Source organism: Zonotrichia leucophrys, chromosome 10, assembly GCF_028769735.1.
Source record: "Zonotrichia leucophrys gambelii isolate GWCS_2022_RI chromosome 10, RI_Zleu_2.0, whole genome shotgun sequence".
Taxonomy (NCBI): domain Eukaryota; kingdom Metazoa; phylum Chordata; class Aves; order Passeriformes; family Passerellidae; genus Zonotrichia; species Zonotrichia leucophrys.
Window position 1 is genome coordinate 8,636,319 of NC_088180.1, and position 21,319 is coordinate 8,657,637.

The following is a 21,319-nucleotide window of genomic DNA, read 5'->3' on the forward strand; positions in this document are numbered from 1 at the left end:
CCAGCTGGTTCCAGCACAGCACATGGTGGGGTAAAGCTTCTTTTGGAAGGAGCTCTGAACACCCCAGCTGCTTTCACATGGCAAATGGAGCACCAAGCCCAAGGACAAAGGCACAATGGGACATTAATTTACATCCTGACACCTTGCAGCCAAGCAAGAAGGCAGTGAAAGCAGGCAGGGGGAAGAGTTGCTCAAGGATGACCTGGAGATGTTAAGACTTGAAAGTCCAGAGAGAGCCTCAGCACTGAGTGGCCATTCCCATCTGCACAGGAACCAGAGGAGAAACAAACCCTGGGAGTTAACCCAGGGTACCCTGGGCACAGGGGCAAGGCAGAGAAATGAAACAGGCTGCCTACAGCAGAAACCACCAGGAACCAGTCTGCCCAATTAAAGCCCAGATGAGGCTAAGTCTTAATTAAACTAAGATTTAAACTGCTTTTCCTCCTGTGTTTCTGAGCCTACAGAAATCTTACCCCATTGCACTGTGATATTTCTTTATAAAGTGATTAATACAGCTTAGTTTGCCTGAAAGCAGGGAGGAAGACCAGTCTAGTTAGTTCTCTGAACTAACATGCAAGACCACATCCCATCAGCATTTCTCTCCTCAATTCTCTCATAAAACACTGGAAAGCTGTGTTGACTTTAACAGCCGTGGGCATTATTTTGGTCACAGCTGTATCAGGTTGCTAAGGCCACAGGAGAGTGAGGAGGAAGGCAACGTGATGCCTGGTGTCACATTGTGCTGCAGTTCAAAGAAAACCAGCTTCTGTTCAGGAGAAAGCAATTAGCTGGGAACAATGTGGATGTCTGTAATTGTGGTGTGGGGTGGGAGCCTTGGGCTGCACCCACTTGTGGCTGGGAGGGCTGACTGAGCAGGCAATTGCTTGGCTGGCTAAGACAGGAAAAACAAACTGCCTCATTTTGTACTGCTGCCTCTCACAGTGCCTAAATAACATGGCTACTCATCTAAGGTTTCTACTTAAACACAGTTAAAATAAGAAGGGGAAAAAAAAGTAAAACAGTTACCAGAAAAAAACCCTCAGTGAATGAATCAGAGTTGTTAGAGAATATTTTCAGGCACCAATGTAACTGGATGGAAAGACAAGTGCAAGAGCAGCAATCTCAAAATAGCAATGTTTTACAGGTCATGGTGCAGTAGAGCTCACTTACATGGCTGTCACCTCTCAGTGCAGCACAGCTGCTGGGGTTACAGCACAAACTCACCTGCAGCAGTGTCAGGTGTTACCATGGGCCAGGTGTGTGTGTGCATTTACCCTGCTGCCCTGCTGGACTGGGTGCTGTTTTACCTGCACAGACCAGCACAGAGCTGGCTGAGGTGTGCCTGACATACCTACCTGCCAGCCTTTACCTCTGCTGCCTTCCCCGAATACCAGACCTTTCTTTCTTTTGCCTGCTCAGACATGTTTTAAGCAGCTTGCTGCATTTCATACCACTTCAGATGGGTCTCTAACAGCAGAAGGAAGAGCTTGACTAATACCTGGGAGCAAAGACTACCCTGTAATCTCAGTGCAAAACTCCTTGTATTATCTAGAAAGGTTGTTCACAATGGAGGGGTCAGAGATGAAGCGATTTTCCCTTTCTGTCCATTTTAGGAGCGCCCTGTGACTCCATCCCACAATGGCGCTCTGTGCTGGCCGTGCGTCACTCGCTCCCGGCGGATCCGCTGCCACAGCCAGGGGGGCAGCACCCACCATGGCCCAGGGAAAGGCAGCCCAGAACATGCAGTCACAAGGCCTCTTCCCCAGGGCCATCTCCTGAAAGCAGGGACTGCTCTCCTGCAGCAGCAAGCTCCCAGCACACCCTGAGTGCCAAAGCCAGCACAGGAAAAGCCCTGCTGACAGCCCTGCTCTCAGCCGGGACACTGCCCTCAACACAGGTTTGTGTTTGTCAGAAAGCCTCACCCTGTGCTTGTCCCTGGGGATGCTGCCCCTGCAGAACCAGCAGGGAGCTGGGTGCCAGGCTCCTGGGCAGCACCAGCACAGGGGTGGCTTTGGGGCACCAGGCTGGCTTTGAACAGCGGGTCAGACACAAGCTCTGACTGTTCCTGCAGCCCTGAGCAGGAAACCTCACTCCAGCAGGCAGAAAGCAGGCATTAAAGCACACATTACTAAACCTGGTGCCACAGGAGAAGCCTCCAACATGTGGCCCTCCAAGCTGTGATGTGATTAGAGGGCTGTGAAACACTTGTCAAGGGCTGGGCTTTGTTAGAAAAGCTTACAAGCAACATTTATAGCAAAACAGCTGCCTTAGGCTTTGCAAGTCCAGCTGCACACAAAAGTTATAGGTACAAAGATATAAACAGCAGCTCCAAAACCAATTCATTTTGACTGGAGGAGGTTGTGCAGCTGCAGTGGCAGACCTGAGGGAGCCTCTGGAAAAGCAGATGGTTCTGCTGTGAAAGCAGAAGGCATTAGCCCAAGCCCCTCCCAGGACAAGCCAAACACAAGTATACCAGTTCTCAATAGACGAACAGCCAGAGAGGATTGGTGCTCTATTGGTTTAAAACCAGTTCTTTGGCTACACTGGTGCAAAGCTGTTTGCAGGTCAAGCCTCAGAAAAAACATTCCTGAAGTGCAGTTTCACTGAGAGAGCCAGAAAACTGCCACCAACCCTCTGCTCTCACTCGGAAGGGGGTACTCCTATCCCTGAATCTCTGCTGCCTTATTTCTGCCATCAAGAGGTGCCAACAGCCCTTGGGGCACAGCCTGGCACTCCCCAAAGGCAGGCAGGGCTGTGTGACCCCAGAGGCTGGCACCGGACTAGCTCCTGCCCTGCAGGTGATGTAAGGAGGTCTCTGCAGGTGAGGTGAGGAGGGTGAGGAGGTCTCTGCAGGTGAGGTGAGGAGGGTGAGGAGGTCTCTGCAGGTGTGCTCTGCTCCCCCAGGCAGCTCCCCGGGCAGGGTGAGCTCATCCAGGCTCTGTCTGCCTCCCCTGCCAGGATTCCCTCTAATCTCAAGCATCTCAATACCTATGTCAGGCACATCTGTGCAAGACAATCAACAAGACAAGCAGTTGTTGCTGGTGTCAAGGTCATCCCAAGGCACTTGATTTATGTCTGGTAGCTAGAAAGCTGCAGGTCATGTTTGCCTGGGGAGAAAAGGAGGCAAGAATGTGGGTGCATTGTGGGAAGGATTGCTGACCTGGCAGAGAAGAAAGTGCAATTCTGTGCTAAAAATAATGGTAACACAAGGAGATCTTTGGAAAGGTTCTCCTGTTATGCCAATGGGCACCGGAGAGGTGTCAAGAGACAGATTCCTACAGGAGCAAAGCGTGTCAGCACATTATAGAAATTGGTCCTATGGGCACAAGCACAGCTACTAAATGCAGAATGTTTGCAAAAACACAAGCCATGGCCCACAGGCTGAGCACAAGCTGTGCCAGACCTACCCAGGGTGTCACACAGCCCTGCCAGGCTGGCTCACAGACTGACTGTGTGCTGACAGCCCCAGCAGAGAGGTGACAGCTTAAGGACCTGCCCACCTGATGTGCTTGGGGAGAGCATTTCCTGAAGCATCTCCTCAAGCACTGGGGAATCTAGAGCTGCAGCACACACCTCTGTGGGCTGCTGCTGAGGGTGGAGGAGAGGAACTTCAGTGGAAAGCCAAACTTTCTGTGATTGGTAGCACTCAGTCCAAAAGCAAGAATAAACCTGGACTGGAATATGCTCTTGGACCACCATCTATGACCAGCAGCTCTCTGCACTGTTCTGTTCTCCAGGTCCCAGTTCATCTGCTGAATTTGCACCTTTACTGAGCCATTTTTCACCCTTTACATAACTCAGCCCCAGCTGCAGTGGCTCCCTCCTCGCAGGGAAAAGGCCTTTCCTTTTGTAGGGCTCTGCACAACCCTTTCAAGGGCTCAAATAGGTCAGTGTTTTTCCTAAGCTCTAAACAGAAATGAAAACATAGACAAACTGCTATTTGACCAGCTATGCAAAACAAAACCTCCTTCAGCAGGGTATGATTTGTGGATTAAAGTTTTTTCCCCTGGAGCTCAACGCAGCCCAAAAATCTCTTCCGGCAGCTTATCACAATTTAGCTAACTCCAGTCCTTAAAAGACTTCTCTATCTCAGCACACCAAGGAAGGTCTTTGTCAGGGACTTTCCAAGAGCCCTTGGCAAACCTGCTGCACACAGGGCACAGTACAGGCTACAGAGCCTCACAAAATGTCCGAGATGCCAGAGAGGGAACTCAGGGGGTTGATGTCAGGAACAGAACAAGCCTGGGCATTATTTCACTGTGAAACCCTTTGCCTGTCATCTGGAAACTCAGAGTGTTTTTCCAGAGGCATGGAAAGCAGGGGGCTCCAGCTGGAGCATGCTGCTCCTCACATCCAGGCTTTGTGAGGTCCTGGGGAGGGGGCAGCATCTCCCTTGGGTGGACTGGGGCTGGTCAGTGAAACAAAAATGGCAGAAAACAACTCCTAACATCTGTCCTCATTTCCAGCTGCTCCTGCACAGGTGAGACTTCCTTTACTCTCCAAGACATGCATGAACAGGAGACTGAAATTTGTGCTGTGAATTTACTGGGACAAAGCAGACTACGGGCCTGCAGTAATAGAAGACACAGACATTACTTTTAAACACTGTCACAGGTTTTTTTGGTAACCTTTGTCCATTCATAATAGTTCCCTGTCATAACCCTCTTAAAACCCAGAAAATATTATCATGATGTAATCTTACCAATTTCACAAACAGGAATGAAAATACCCACAAGTCTGGATAGGCAAATGAAATATTTTCATTATAATTAATCTAAAGAACAATATAAACTCCACAACCAGCAGAAAATGCATTCACATTAACTTATTTGCAATGGAGCTACATATTGTTAAACAACTCAGGAGCTCAAGTTCAATGAAAACGTACCTATGGCTCCTTGAAAAAGCATAATATCATAGAAAAGTAGTCATAGCACACACAGAGTTAACATTTGTGTGCTGCCCTCTTAAAGAGAACTGGTTTTGAGATGTATTTGTTTAAACAAGTTAAGAGAAATGTCAGAGGCCATTTCAGCAAGGGCACATGACGACAGCCTCCTTCCTCCTCTGTCAGCAGAACAATCACACACTGGGCACCCAGGGCTCACTGAGGTTGAGTCAGAGCAGGAAAACCCATCCAGAAAATACATGCCAGTGAAGGAAAGAAAGGACAGACATTGTATTCTGGTTTCCCCCTCTTCTTTTTCCTCCTCTCTCCATGAGCTAAGCAGAGGCTGCCTGCCCTGCTCCTGCTGGAAGGGGCCCATGGAGGAATTTGGCACACAACAGCTCCTGAGTTCCCACAGCTCCCAGGGGGGCACTGCTGGGAAATGGGATGTGAGGACAAATCCCAGAGAAAGTGAATGGCTCCTGGTTATCTCAGGGCAGAAGACTGTTCTCCAGGAGTGGCAGGAAGCTGCTTTCCAGGAGCACCAGGAAACAGCACAGCATTCCCAGGACAGGCTTGTGCATACAGCAGGAACAGAGCAGATCAGAACAAGGGCTCTTACATCCATGCCAAGAAGAGATTTCCTATGAGCACATGGACAAAGCATTCTGGTGTTTCCCCCCAGCCACAGGGGACATGGGAGGCCACCTTCCTTCAGCTCCTGAAGGATCCACAAAGCTTGTCCAGTGCACAGCATGATAAAGGCCTGCAGAGGATTCCATTTGTTTTTCCACTGCTGCACCTCACACTGCTGTGGGCTTGCTCTACCATCCTTCACAGATGGATCCATTGCCTGGCACAGGGGCTCTGCAGCACCTCCCCAGGCTGCAGATGGACAAACCACTGCAAGAACACCTCTCCAGGCTGCAGATGGACAAACCACTCTAAGAACACCACCAGCCTCCTGACTCTCCAGTTTCTAAGAGCAGTGCTTACTCAAAACAAGCTAACAAAAGAAACACTGCTTTTGAAATTTCTGATTACATGTTTAACTTTTTATTTTCATGACAGGATAAATACCTGGTGAGTTATTCTGGTGCAGTACCATTTAATTTCTTTGAAAAGAGTTAGCCATAAATAACTGAATCCTCCCACCTCTTCCAGGAACACCAGCCTGGCTGGAGCTTCAAGAAAAGATGTCATGGGTAGGTCACTGCTGAAGTCAGGAGAGTTCACCTGTTCTCATTAGGCAGAGTAGAGGGTTCTATTGAGTCAGTAGTGGTAATCAGAGAAGCCCGTTAAAGCATTTTTTTTTTCTCCCTGCCACTGCAAGACTCTCTCCTGTTGGTGTTTTTTATAGTCAACCCCTCTTTCCCATATTTTTTTTTAAACTTGCTCTCCTAAAATTATCCCAGTTGTTATTCTTTGTGTACAGCTTATTCTCCAGAAGGAACCCAGGGGCTGAGCAAGCTGTGTGTGACCCATCTGTACCATGAAATAGCCAGGGTGCTTTTCTCAGAACTGTGACCCCACCACCATCCCTGGAACCCTGAGCTGCTGTTCCCTGGTGTCAGCACAGGCACCTTGCAGGTGAAGCCCACTGAATTAGTGTCAGGGCAAGCAAGGGGAAATTTATTAACACATTAATTCCTGCTATTACAAACCACTTCCACTGCACTACCAGGGCTTTTAAGGGCTCATGACAGGATCAGCCATCTCCATTCCCAAGAGTGCAGCTGAAGGCTGGATTTTCCTGATTGCTGAGCCTTTTCTGCAGCTCCCATTAGCTGCAGCAGCAGAAGCTGTGAGTGTTTAGCTCCTCCAAAACAGCAGTTTGATGAGGGGAGGCAGGGCACACACCCTGGCTCTGGCAGGAGCCTCCAGATGCAGTCAGTGGGCTTCAAGCTCCTGATGTGAGGGGCAGGTGGGAGTAAATGCTCAGGGAATCCTATTCCAAAGTGTGGCCATGGGCCCTGAGCAGGGACAGGAACAGGCTGAGAAAAGCAAGGTTTGATTCCAGCCCTTGCCCTGGTTCCTGCAGGTAAGGAGCAGGCAGAACAGGCCAGGTCTGCGCTGCTGGACATGTCTGATCCCTGCCTCAGCCTGCACCAGCCCACAGCACAGCTGGAGCTGATGTGAGGGCTGCACCTCCTGAAGCTCCTCAGAAGCAGCAATTTGAGAGCTAAATTTAATTGGCAAGAGGGGGATTTGATAGACATCTCCTTTCAGTGAGAAAGTGCTTTAGAGAGAGAACAAATACTTCAAAGTAGCTTTCCTGCATCACCTACAGTTCCTCCTCCTTATCTAAATGCAATATCAGCACCCCAGCTATTGCTGCTCCACAGGGGTTTAATTATTTGCAAGAAATGAATGTTTGCTGCAGCCAGCAGACAGTGCTGGTAAGGGCCTCTGGGATCAGGCTCCAGGCTGTTTTATGGCTTGACATCAGAGGGAAATCACCTGAAAATCAGTCTTGTACATGATCAGATAAATGCACTTGTCAAGCACAAAGCTGAAAGCTCTTCAGTGAAGAAGAGGCAGCATTATTTATTTATTTTTTTCAAATGCTGATACAAATTATGAAGTCAAAATGAACTCATGGAGCACTTTTCAAGCTCTAGTGTCTGCCAGACTCATACAGACTTCTGTGGGAGGTCTGTTTTGAACAAGGCTATTTTCAGCTATCCACCTGGGGGAAAAACCTCAACCAAAAAAAAAAAAGAAAAAAAAGAAAAAAGAGGATTTTTGTCTCCGTATAATCTAGTCCTACCATGTGATGCTAACTGATAAAATTGTGATGTGTGATAAAATTTCCAGCAGGTGTTTGGGGAGTGACTGCAGCCACCCATTCCATGTAACAATACAAGAGAAATAAATATAAAATAACAACCACAGGAGAAAGATCTGAAACAGCAGTCAGGGGAACAAGAGAGTAGGAAGGTAGGTGCGAAGATGAATGATGACAATAGATGAAACTTGTGGCAAACATGATTTACAGTAGATAAATTGAATTCCCTTTCTGGGTGAGACTGGTCCCTGTTAAAGGCTCACAGACAGACAGGTGCACACACACTCAGATACCCTGGGACAGGAATCCAGCCCAGAACACCCCTCACAGCTCACTTTGTCCACTTATTTCTTCCACATCGTTGCTACCACATTTGGCAAAGGAAATGGATTTTACTCCTCCTCTTTCAGAGTTCCTATTGTCACAGAGAAGCTGAAAATCAGCATCGGAGTGATAAAGTAAATTCAAGCAGGGCCAGTTCTTTGCTGGGTGTGTAGCCCAAGCACTGATGGCACAGGAAAAGGTTCCAGCTCACTGCTGGTACTCAAACAGCAGAGCACCCAGGGCCCAGCCCTCCTGGCTGTCAGATGTTTCAGGGCCATGCAGTAAATACAGCCCTGACCCTAAATACAGCCCGTGCACTCTGCAGAGTGTGGTGTGTGCCCCAGCCTGGCACATTCTGGTGCCATGTGCAGGGTAACCAATACCCGCTCACCCCAAACTGCTGCACTCCTGCACAAACTCCATTTCAGAGTTGACCACAGGGCAATAGGAGTTAGAGCAGCAAGGCTGCTCAGGGCCAGCAAGTACAAACGAAATGGCATTAAGGAGATAACCTGGGATCCAGTTACCGGCAGAAAAGAGGATGGAGGAGGAGTCCCTGCAGGTACACTGGGTTCCCCCTCAGGAAACAAGGCAAGCACCATTCCCACAGCTCCCTCCTGGCTCTCCTGGAGCTGCTGCCCAGCAGAGAGGCTGGTGCAGCCCTGGGCACAAGCACAGCCACACATCCCAGCCAGCCTCCCCCCTCTGGGGTATCTCAGACCAAATCAAACACTCAGCGTTTCCCAGCAAGGCTTGCATACATCAGGAACTTCACTAACCTCCAAGTCTTTCCCACAGGAGCTGGGGATGGTGGGTTTAGGAAAGCTTGGTCCTTTCACTTTCTGTGCAAGCTGGTTTTAGTTCTTGCAAACTCTACCCACTGTCTTACTGAAATTGGAGCAGCCTGGTCCAGAAGAAACACATGCTCAGCAGCACCAAGTCCTTCTCCTGTAAAGAGAAAGAGCAAAACCAAATCAAACTCCTCTTCTACACAAAGATGCACTTTTTCTGTGTGTAGATATTAACTGTTTTGGAGGATGTCTCTGTAAATCGGTGTGGGGAACTGGCAGTTGAAAAACACTTTTATTAAAAAAATGAATTACTTTTAAAAAATAAAAATAAATAAAATAAAATAAATTATTACTTTAAAAAATTTAAAAAATAAAATTTAAAAAATTTATTACTTTTTTCTGAATCTTGTGCACTGCTCTATTTTCTAATACAAGGCAATAAGAAACTACAAAAACCCCACCACAAACAACCCAAAAGAGCTGATGGGTGAGGCTTCTCCAAAGAATCTGCAACAGAATGGTCTGACCAGCCTGTACAAGGGCTGCTCTGGCTGCTGCCATGACTTGCACATACAAGGACTTTAAACCTGCTTGCTGCTGTAATGATGAATCACTGCATAGCTGAGGAGCCCTGCAAACCAGGGATCATTGGCAAAGGGATCACCCTCTACTGGTTTTCCAGTTCCCTGCTAATTTTTTCACTGCTGCAACTCCAGTCCCCAGAGAAGAACCAGAAACACCCCAAGGTAATGACCCAGCTAAACATGACTTTATTTATAGCATTATTATTTCCCCTTTAGTACATTTTGGAGTACAGAGAGAGCAATCAGACCCCTCGAGGATTATATTCCAACATTCGTACTATAAATATTTATCTGACTGACTTAACTTTAGCTCTACCTAGGTCTTTCAGGGACACGGAGTGGGCTGAGCTTGGGGAAGCAGAGGAGCAGCCCAACATGACCTTCTCGGGTTGCAGCTTCCCCTTTCCCCGCTGGGCTCAGTCACCTGTGAGAGCCAGCCCGGCCCCACAGCGTCACTGCCTTTCCCAGAGCCAATCCAGGGCCTGGGGGATGCTCCTTTACTGCTGAGCTTGGTGACAGAGAAGGCAACATGTCCCACCTTACTAAAAACCCTTTGCCTTTCCCAGAACCAATCCCAGGACTCTGGGGCATACTGCATTTACTGCTGAGCTCAATGACAGAGAAGATACCATGTTCCACCTTACTTAAAACCCTACTTAAAACCCTTTACCTTTCCCAGAACCAGTCCCAGAACTCTCTGCCCCTGGGGGATGCTGCATTTACTGCTGAGCTCAGTGACAAAGAAGGCAGCACATCCCACCTTACTCAAAACGTTTTGCCTTTCCCAGAACCAATCCAGGACTCTGGGAGATGCTCCTTCACTGCTGAGCTTGATGCCAGAGAAGGCAGCACGTCCCACCTTACTCAAAAGCCTTTGCCATGGCACTGCAAACCTGGCACTGCCCAAACTGCTGTCTCCCCAGAGAGGAAACTCCTTTCTGCCTAGTGCAGTACATTCTGTGAGAGAAAAATGTTTATTCAGCTATTAAATAAAAGAAAAATTACGTCCTGGCCACAGTGGCATGTTGGTAGTAAACTGCAAGCCAGAATGACAGCATACCCTCTGGAGCACGGCTGGAGTGCCTGCAGTGGTGCCTGCCTGTGCCTCACACCCTGTCCTGCACCCCACAGGCTCACAGCAGCTCCCTTTCCAGCCTGCTTCTCACAGATGCCCCATCCCACCCAGGAGCCTCCACCCAGCTCACCTGGCACACCTGTGCAGCAGGAGGGCTGTGGGAAGGTGGCCCAGCTTTCCAGAACCTTCCTTCCCCAAACTGGGCAGGGCACAGCTGCCCCCCTGCCTGTGCCACACTGAGCATTGGCAGGGTGTGCTTCTCCTCTCTGTGCCTCCCCAACCTGGCTCTCAGCAGCCCTTGGGGCAGGGACACCCCCATCCAGGGCTGTGGGAGCAGGGACAGCCTAATGCAGGGCTGTGTGAGCAGGGAACCCTAATGCAGGGCTGTGGGAGCAGGGACAGCCTAATGCAGGGCTGTGTGAGCAGGGAACCCTAATGCAGGGCTGTGTGAGCAGGGACACCCCCATTCAGGGCTGTGGGAGCAGGGACACCCCCATTCAGGGCTGTGGGAGCAGCCAGAGGAGAATCCCTGCAGTGCCCTGGCTCCACACACTCATTCCCAGAGAGGGATCCCTCTCTGCGCCTGGGACAGGGATTCCTGCAAAGGGGAAGCACAGCAGCAGCTCCAGAGCACCCCCCTGACAAGCAGAGCATCCCTGCAGCTCTGATGAGGCACCGTGGGGCTCAGCTGAGCCTGACCACCTCAGCCATCCCTCCCAGTACCACAGCTCCTCCTGGATGGGATTCCCAGCTGCAGTTTGCCAGCTCCAGCAGCACCACTGCCCTGAGGATGCTGAGGCACTCCAGCACGGTCTGCTCAGCCAATAACAGCAAATTTACCCTAACAATGAACCCAAAGGCTCAGCACACAGTGTGACACACGTTTACACACTGCTTCACTGCCAGGAGGAGTGTGACACACTGAAAAAGCAAGCAATATTTAAACAGCCTCAGATCTGCATCCCCATGCAGCACTGCAGTGAGGCTAGATGAGAAAAGAGCCCCAAATTAACTGAATCACTCATGTCTGACCATTACAGGCAATTCATCCCAGCAGAAAATGTAAATACACAAGGTAACCTGTGCCAAAAATACAGTTCCTCCTCTCCTCCCCCTGGTTTCAGGGTGGAGGCAGATTCCTCAGACACACGTGCAAAGCCAGGGCTCTCTCCTGCTTTGCAATGTTATCAGATGCTGAGGGACCATACAGCTCCCCAGTGAAGGAGCTCAGTTCAGGAACAAATTTCCCTCTGTTCTAAAAGATTTTTTTGTTTTAAACTTAACTCTGACAATTTCAGTACTCCCACTCACACTGTGGCCCCACAGGTGGGTCAGTGACAAGAGGAAAATCCCAGGCTGCTGGAGCAGGAACAGCTTTGTCAAGTGGCTTTGGCTTGTTTTGTCAGAAGGTTTTGTTGCTACAGAAAACATGCACTGACTGAGCTGCACCTTGAGTCACGTTCTGGTACATGAAATACTGGTACATGAAACACTCCCACAGGCTGCTTTCCCTACACAGGCCATGGTGGAGAGCTGGTGACTCCCACTCCAGTGGGGCACGTGAGGGGTGGTGACACCAAGGTAACCTCAGGAGACATCTGGCTCTTGCCTTGTGACTTTTAAACCCTTCCTTCTCCAGACAATTTGCTGAATTTTCAGTGCTCAGGGTGAAGCTCTCACTGGAGTTCCACCTCCCCTAGAGATGGTCATTCTCCAGGGTGGTGAAGTCCTGCCTGGCTCTGCAGCAAGGTGTGGTTGAGCTCACCTGGGCAGCAGCAGTGGCTGGAACATCCTCACCTCACTGCTGGCTGCTCCTGGAGCTCCCGGTGACTTTTGTGGGGCTTCACTAACTCAGGGACTGACCCATGCCTTAAAATCAGTAGTATTAAAAGCAAGTGACATAAAATCAGCTTTGTGTTTCCTCCAACTGGGAATTGCTTGAAGAAGACTTCAAGTCTTTAGTAGACCTTCCAGACTGCCATTTCCCCTCCTGTATCCCCTTTGTACCTGCGGCAGAGGTGAGCAGAGCAGAAAAGCCCCCTCAGCAAACACATGCACTGAAGCACACCAGCCTCCAAGTGGTCACACACATTATGTGCTAAGAAACACCAACAGATGCTGAATAATTTATTGTGATAAACTATTTCTGGAGCATTTGATCAGCTCTGCTGCCATCACTTTTGCTGAACCAAGAGCCCCCATCAGAGCAGATGCTGCAGTGACAAGGAGCAGGGCTGTCACAGGTTAGGAGGGACATTTCCCAGATGGAATGCTCACTCCACTGAGCCTGGCCGGTGGAAATCCATGGAAATTCATGGAAATGCAGGCACTGAAGCCTTCCTCCAGCAGGGCCTGAGCACACCCTGGCTGGCCCTGCACAGCTCTCTCTCCATCAGCATAACCTCGTGCGCAGCTGTAGATCAAAGTGAGGGAGAACAGAGCCCGGGCAGAAGAGAAACAGAAAGAAAATACATTGCAGGGCATCTTGCAAAGGTGATATTAACTGTTGTCAGCTCAAAGCAGCCAGAGAGAACAACTCTGCACCTTGGTGGGCTGGGGGAGCAGGAGGGGCTGGGAGAAATGAGGTGTTGAGTTGCTCCTGAAAACGGAAACAAACATGACAACATTATTTTTTAAGCATGCTAAAACCCTTGCTAAATACACACTTCATTTCAGAATTTACCACACGTACGCGTACTGAGTCCTGCAGAGGAGTCAGAGAGCCAAAGCCATGGGGAAATGCAGTGAGGAGGCACAGAAAGGGCCCTGGGATGGGGCACAGCTGCCCTGGTACCCCCCGAGGCCACTCAGGAGCTGCTGTGCCACAAGGGCTGCCCACATCCACACAGGTGGAATTTCCATGGGCCACCCCTCCAGGAAACAGCACCTGGGACTTGCAGAGGGCAAAATGATCAGGTTCTACTACAAACATTCTCCAGGGACACCCCTCACTGCTACAAAATCTGAAATCCTTTCCTGCCACCACCTTTCTCTAAAGGGCAGCTGGGAACCCCACTCTGGTTGCACAGAGTGGGCAGATTTTCAGGAAAGGAAAGAAAACCATGAAGTGCTGCCCTTGGACAGGTGACAACCTGATCAGCACTGGGCTTGGAAACCTCTCCTGCACGTGAAAGAACACAGGGGCACCCAGGCCCCTGTGGGATCCCCGTGGTGGATCTGGCAGGAAAACAGCCCCTGCCTGTGCCCCAGGGGTTTGGAGAAGGGAAACCCCAATGTGTGCTGGGAGCTACAGCTCAGAACGTGAATCCCCTTCATTTTTGGTATGAATTCTGAGAAATAGCTACTCACTTTTCATAGTTTAGGAAGGTTTATTAAACCTTATCAAAAATACAACCGAAGACTGAATAAAGTAAAAAGGTTATGGCGCTGGGAGCCAAAGATTTTCCCTGCCATGTGCTCAGCCCCCTCACAATGGAGGTTTTCCCTTTTCAACCCTTTAACCCCTCCCAAAGTTCTGCTCATCATCCCCTTTTTTGCTGTCCAGTGGTGGAGATCTCTTCCTCAGTTCCTGACTGGAGCTCAGGTGTTCCATAGCGACAAGCCAGCCCCCCCCAGGTGTCCCAACCCAGCTGTCCCTTGATAACCACACAAGGGATACAACATAACTATAAATTATGAAACTGTTCTTAACCTATATACATTATATTTGTGCATTAATTGTGAGTCAATCATAGCTATAAATCTATAAGCTTGTCTTAATCCATATCCATGATATTTGTGCATTATTGTGAGAGTCAGTCACTGCATCACTCATCCATCACTCACAGAGCAATGCCCCAGCCGTGCAGAAGGGATCTCACCGTGTCCCCTGGGTCCCTCTGGGGTGCATGGGGCCCAGCCTGGCCCAGCAGGGTGTTTTGGGGAGGTGCATCAGCCCAGGAGCTGCTGCCAGCACACATGACGAGGCAGGAGAGCTGCCAGCTGCCCTTCACTGCCAGAGCAGCTCCTCTGGGCACAAACAGCCTGGCACAACACCCACTCCCTCTGGCACAGGAGCTTTGACACTGCTCAGTGCTGCAGGAATCCTTCTGGAGCACAACAGAGTCACACGTAACAGGTTTAACCAAAGCTGCCTATTCCCTGCTATGGAAACCAGTCACAAGAACCAGAAAGCTGCCCAGTGACAAGAGTTTTCTGTGCTGCTCTCTCCTAATCTGTCCTGTTCCCTTCTGAAACCCTCAAACTGACAAACAGCAACATGAACTGGTTACAGCTGGCCCAAAGCAGCAATCTCAGCTTTGCACATCAAAGCTCTGCCAGTGCATTATCAAGGTCACACTAAAGCACAAGGATATTTCATCTCCCACCTCCAAATGACCTCATGCAATGTGCAGCCTTCCTTCATCTTCACAAAACAGACTCCCCACATACAGACAGACAGCAGAACTTCCCCTTGTAAGGCCTAAAGGCACCTTTATTTTTCCAGAAGCAGGAATAACCCAGGGCTCTGAGCAAATGGGAGCTGACAAGTGCTTGGTGGTCCACAACTGAATGACAGAGATGCCACCACATTTAGGAAATGCTCAAAAAGCAGCTGTGTAAATTGCAGCCCTGCCTTGTTTACAAAACACAGAAAATGTCCAGACTGAAGCCATAGCAAAAGGTGAGCTCAGAAAACCTCTGGGGCACAGGAGACAGCTAAACAGCACAATCAGCACTGTGAAATCACAGGTTAAAATCTGTCAGAAAAGCTTACTTGAGTTTACCCTGTCTCAGAGGACAGAGGTCATGTGCAAACCTATTTTTCTATGAACTTAAACCCACTGGTGTTTTGTGCCAAGCAACCCAATGGCCAGGGCACTCTGTACTGCAGAGTTCTGGCTCTAGAGATTTGCTGCTCTCTACATCTCAGCAAGCATTTTCCTGCTTTCTAAACCTTTACAGGGTTTGTAAGGCCCTGCCACGCCACACCATGGCCCCAAAGGCAAACCCCAGCACTGCTCACAGCTCCCAGGACCCTTCCCATAAAGGAGCAGAATAGAATTACACCCAGCCTGAGAAAGCTCAGGCAGCAGCCAGACACTCCAGAGCAGGAGCGCAGCCCTGGCTGCAGGATCAGCAGCTCAGGTGAGCACAGCCTGGGCGGAGGATGGAGCTGTGGGTGATGGAGGCAGGCACTGCTGGAGCTGCACGGGAGCTGCACACTCCCTGCCCGAGCTCAGAGCTGCGGGCACAGGCACAGACCTCACACCTTCCTTGCTGAACACAGGCTTTTTTTGTCAGCCTAAATTGCATTAGTATGTATTCCTCTTTTTCCTTTTTTTTTTCCTTTAATGCAAATTTTCAGTTTATTTTATAGCCTTCCTTATTGCCACTTTTAAACCACATATATTTATATGGCTTGGAAAGAACCATCTGGAATAACGACTTGAAAAACACATCCTTCTGGCAGACAACTTGTGTACTTCTGGGTAATTAGGTATTTAGAGAAAGCCAGGGCATGCCTGGGTTTTGTTGGTTTTTTTTAAATTTGTCAGCCCACTCTTCATTAATTGCCACATTTTCTGAAGTGCAAGAAATAACATTCTGCCTGTGTGAGCCTTGTCTGCAGCCTCCTCTGCAGGCTCTGGCCCTGGGTCCTGCAGAAGGCAGCTGCACACTCATTCAGACCCAGAAAACCAACCCTTCACCCAGCAGAGCCCCTCTGTGAGATCAAACACCTGCACAGGGAGTTCTGCCCCCTCCCTGCTTCCAAAACAAGGCTTTCCCCATCTATTTAATTTCAGGTTTCCTTTAATCTTAAAGCTTTTCAGGTTTTGGAAATGACGTGGTGTAAGAAGAAGCTAAAAGCTGGACTTGTTCAAGATCAAAGTCTTTTGAAGAGCCAATCTACCTAAAATCTCTAATAACTCTGGAAAGGCAATATACTCTTAAAATTTTATAGTAACAGTCTGCTGGGGAAAATGAAAGTTTGCTCAGAGTTCAGCCCCACAGCATGCAATACACCAGCATGCAATACACAAAGTGTCACTCAAGTGTGACACTAAACTGTGTCAAAAAGCTGGAGATGTCATTCCCAGACCCCTGGCAACAGAGCTGATCTGCCAGCACACCTCGGATGATGTTGTGTAACAGCTGAAACCTGTCTGGCCCAGGGAAGCCTGAAGAGATTTAATAAATTGTGAAAGGAAGGCAGGAAGGGAAAAAAAAAACAGAGGTGAAGAGAGGCTCAAAAGGAGCCCATGACACTCAAAATAATTTTTCTCTAAACAAGGTTCCTTCCAGCTTCTCTGGGAATTGTATTTTGTGCAGGAAGGTGAGTGTCAGATGTGAAGTGCTGTCATACCCAGGGCTGTACCCAAACTGTGAACTGTCCCAAACATCCAGGTCAGCACTCCCAGCCTTTGCCAACCCACAGCCTCAATTCTTAACAGATGAGCAGGAGCTCATCTGCTTTTCCAGCAGAAGCCTCTTCCCAGCCTTCCAGCAAGCCTGGATCCCTGGCAAGTAACCTCAGACCAGAAATCAGGCTTAAAAATGCTGCTCCACACAGTGTGGGACCTGTGCAGAGGTGTGTTTGTAAGAACACTGCAGTCACAATGCTTTGCACATTTATGTAATTCCCATCATGGAAATCCAGAATGCCCCTAATAAATGTCATTGCACATGTATTAAGGACATTTAAATGGCTTGAAAAATCTCAGATAATCCAGCTTACTCAAAAATTTTGCTGGCTAACTGAAGGGAAAGCTGTCCCAAGAAAAAACAGGAGCAGAGGCAGTAAATAACAGGAAAACAGCAGCCCTGATGTCCAGCAAAGGGCCAAATTACAAAGTGACTCAAGTCTTCAAACTGGCAGTGCAGCATTCAGAAATTTATTTTCCCAGTATCTAGAAATTTGTGCTGTGGCAGGACTAAATCTTCAACAGAACACCACATATGTGGTGCTGCCTGCTGTATGCCAGCAGCTACTCAAGTTCAGTGTTTGAGAAAGTCTGAGAGCCAGAATAATCCTATTTATTTCTGAGAGATCAAACAGGATTTGCAAAAGGGTAACATATCCACAGATTAGTGAAATGTTCTCAGTTTAAATGTGGTCACTTTGCAGTCATGTCCAGTATGTATCTTCATCTGTAGATTTAAAGGAAGTTTTGACCATGAGAGACATGAGATGTGGAAAATACACATTCTATATATATATATATATATGTATATATATGTGTGTGTGTGTGTATATATATATATATGTATATATTTGTATATATAATACATATTAAGATAGATAGATAGATAGATAGATAGATAGATAGATAGATAGATAGATAGATAGATATGAAAAACCTGGGAATGGTATTCATAAAAACCAATCCCTCCTTATGAGGGGACGAATTTTGACTCACTCACATGTCACGGACATATTTTATGAAAAATCGTTTTGTTAGGATTTTTTCTTCTGAGAAGCTGAAAAGCTTCAGTTTCTCCATGTTTTGCTGCTTTAGAATGTGATTTAGAGAACTGTTTACCCAGCATGTGAAATTGTTTTTACTTGATGACCAGTGACAACCACCTGTGTCGAGGCTGTGAGCAGCCACAAGATTTTATCATTCTTTTTCTTTCTTTTCTAGCTTTCAGATGAAATAATTTCTTCTATTCTTTTAGTATAGTTTTAATATATCATTTTCTTTTAATATTTTATATATCATAAAATAATAAATCAGCCTTCTGAAGTAAGGACCTGTTCTGAGGAGCTTCCCAGAGCTCAGTGCCAACAAGGGTCTCAGCAAGGGCTCAGGTGTGAAACTTCCAAGGCTTTGCTCTTAATTCCTCGTGTCCTGACACTGCTGTGAAAACAGCACATCAGTCACAGCTCACAACAGAAAAGCCTCCACCCAGGGCAGCTGTGAACCCACTGCTTCCAGAAAACTGCAGGCCCTGAGGAGATGGGAGAGCACAGTGCAGAGGGCTGAGCTGATTGCAGCACCCGATGTGAGCTGAGGCAAGGAGGAGCCCGGCTGAAGGAGCTCCCTACAGCCCTCATCCTAAAACAAACCCCGCCATTTGCAAGTGGAGATCCTGGGAAAACATTACCTAACCAGTCACAGCAGACACAAACCTAATCATCAACCAGACAAGCACCATAAATGACCTAAACAGATGCACAGATGTTACCTCTGTGATAAGAACAGGGTAGTTAGAGCTGCAGAAAACTCTGGAGCTCATTCGGTCACTGCAGGACAACACCTGATATCTTTGAATATTCATTCCCCTGCCCCATCTATTTTTCATCCTACTGGAATTAAGGATATTTAAAATTAGATGTGGCTATTTTAATACCCAGCCACCACTTTTATTCACAGCAACATCCTACCCAGCATGTCTACAGCAAGGGCAGCCAGATCAAATTAGCTGCCTGTCAAGATAAAAGTCAACATATTCCTTATATATTCCCTCTACCCATGACTGCAAGAGGAGGAAGTGCCCTTGGGTTTATTTGAAGATGTAATTCCATGATGGAATACTTTGGGTCAGTGGGTAGCAATGCCTATGGGCTGCTCTTCCCTGACCTGAAGGCTGCACAAACTCCCAGGACATCCCAGTGCCAGGGCTTGCTCCCTGTGACAGCCCTGGGCTCTGCCAGGCCCTTTTCAAACCTGCCCTGTGCAGCTGTGCTGCTGCTTCCTGGCTTGCTTGGCAAATTTCTGGAAAGGTTTCAGTGCAGACCTGAAATGACACAGAGCAGGCACAGCCTGTAACTGCACACTGCACTGAGTGCTGAAATAAAGAGCATTTTGTGCTGATAACTTTACAGAACATCCAGTAATAAATTCTGTACTTTCCACTGGAGATACTTGCCTTTCTTCCCAAGAAAGCTTCATTTGCACATCCTACTTAGGAAGGAGAAAACTCATTTCCTCAGGGAGTCTGCCCCCCTCCTACCTTGCAGGGATATTTTGCTTTCACAGCAGTGCCCACTCAGGCAGGGCGAGGTCAGGGCTGAGCTCTCTGGACACCCTGCAGCACACCTGAATCTTTCACCCAGCCACCACAAGTACTCACCAGACACTAAAACAGGCTTTATGAACCTCATTCCATCACCAGGCAGACTGGGAGGCTGGGAAAAGGGAGAGCAAAAGCTGTCTTCAAGTTAAATGAAACCATACATTAGACCCACAACTGAAATAACACTGGGGATAAGGCTAAGTTCATTCAAGTGACTTTAATTACAAGATGATTGTTAAACCAATTTAAGCTGAGAAAACACTTTCTTCAAGTCCACATTTAAATAAGACTTTAAAAGAGCAATTTACAAAAGACGACAGTGTAAAAAATGACTTCTTTTCATCTTTGTAATCCACAAAAAGCCTCATTTTTGGAAGCTAAAGTGGACCACTTACTTAGTAAAGGCTTAGTCAGCATCAAACTTACGAAAGTGATTAAAACATTTTCACTCTTAGGAGTGTAGTGAAAATAAAAATAGCCAACATTTCCATTAAACTGTTATAAAAGTAAACACATTACCAGTGAAATGATGCTGTATTTCCATATGCCAAATTTGTTGGTTTAGAGGTATCTGGGAGGCTTTTATGTGAAACTACAGCATTTCACATCCATATAGAATGAGTCCCTTCCTAAACAGCTGGCTTCTTCCTGAGGAGGTTACCAGTGGAGCCCAGGTAACCTCATGTAAGGAACCACTCTCCCAGCAGAGGTCTAAACTAAGAGGATTACAGGGTCAAAATTCCAGCAGCTGGGGACTTTATCTGCACATTAAAGGGGCACAGAAACTCTCAGATAAGTATTTAAGTATAAAAAAGACAAGAAATAGTTTCTCAGGCACTCAGACTTCCAAGATGAAAGTTTTCACCTTCTCTTACTCACAGTCCCCACTGCAGACAGCTGCTCAGCAGAATACACTAGCACACGCACAGCTCTGTGCTCTGCAGCCAGAACACGCCTGTGCCTTCCAGACAGGCATGGAGGCAGAGCACTGTGGAAAACAACTATCCTAGCTAAAGGTGAGAAAAGCAACATGTCCAGGTTGGAAGCTCAAAGAGCCAGGGAATGTCACAAACAGAACGCTCACTGAGGCACTTTCTCCCTTCTGATTTAGAAAAAAAGCCAAATTCAGTTTGGCAGGAGAGATGGGGACCAGTCCCTCTTCAATAACTACCAGCTATTTTATTTCAGCTTATGTAACACAAATCCACATCGTAAACTTTGCACAGCACCACTCCCCTACTTATTTGTAGGGGAGTTCAGCTACTTCTGCTTTCTCAACTTCAAATCACATTCAGGCTTGCAGGACTATGTGAGAAATCAGCCAAAAGAGCAGCACAGATAACACATAAATGCTCTCTCATCAGTGAGAAAAACTGCACGTGGCGTTTCATCTCTGAAAGAAAGAGTGGAAAGGTTCAGCTATTTCTTCTACTGTTTTACAGCTGGTATTACATTGTCAAATAAGGTGTTTAAACAAAGTGTAAACACAGCAATGGTTCTGTCTAGAACATTCTTCTCCAGTGACGTCCCAGCTGAACAAAACCATTTATAAAACTTACCAGAACAAGAGGAAATGGCACCATAAGAATGACATGGGATTCTGAGACACAATTGTCATGTTGCATTTTTTGCATTGTGGTTCATTTCACCTTTTAAAGGAGACTTCCAGCTCTGCTGGCAGAAATGTCAATTTTGTTGAAACAAGTGCTTTTACTCTGACATTTACATCACTAGCACATGACTATTATTATTGTTGTTATTATTACTGCTCTGGCAAGATGCAGATATTCATTCTGAACTACAATGCATGAAAAATAAATGCCTTATGTGATCAGTAAACTGTGAAGTTCATGCAGTTAAAATTATTTACTCAAACATGGCAAGAAATATTTTCAGTCAGCAAATTAT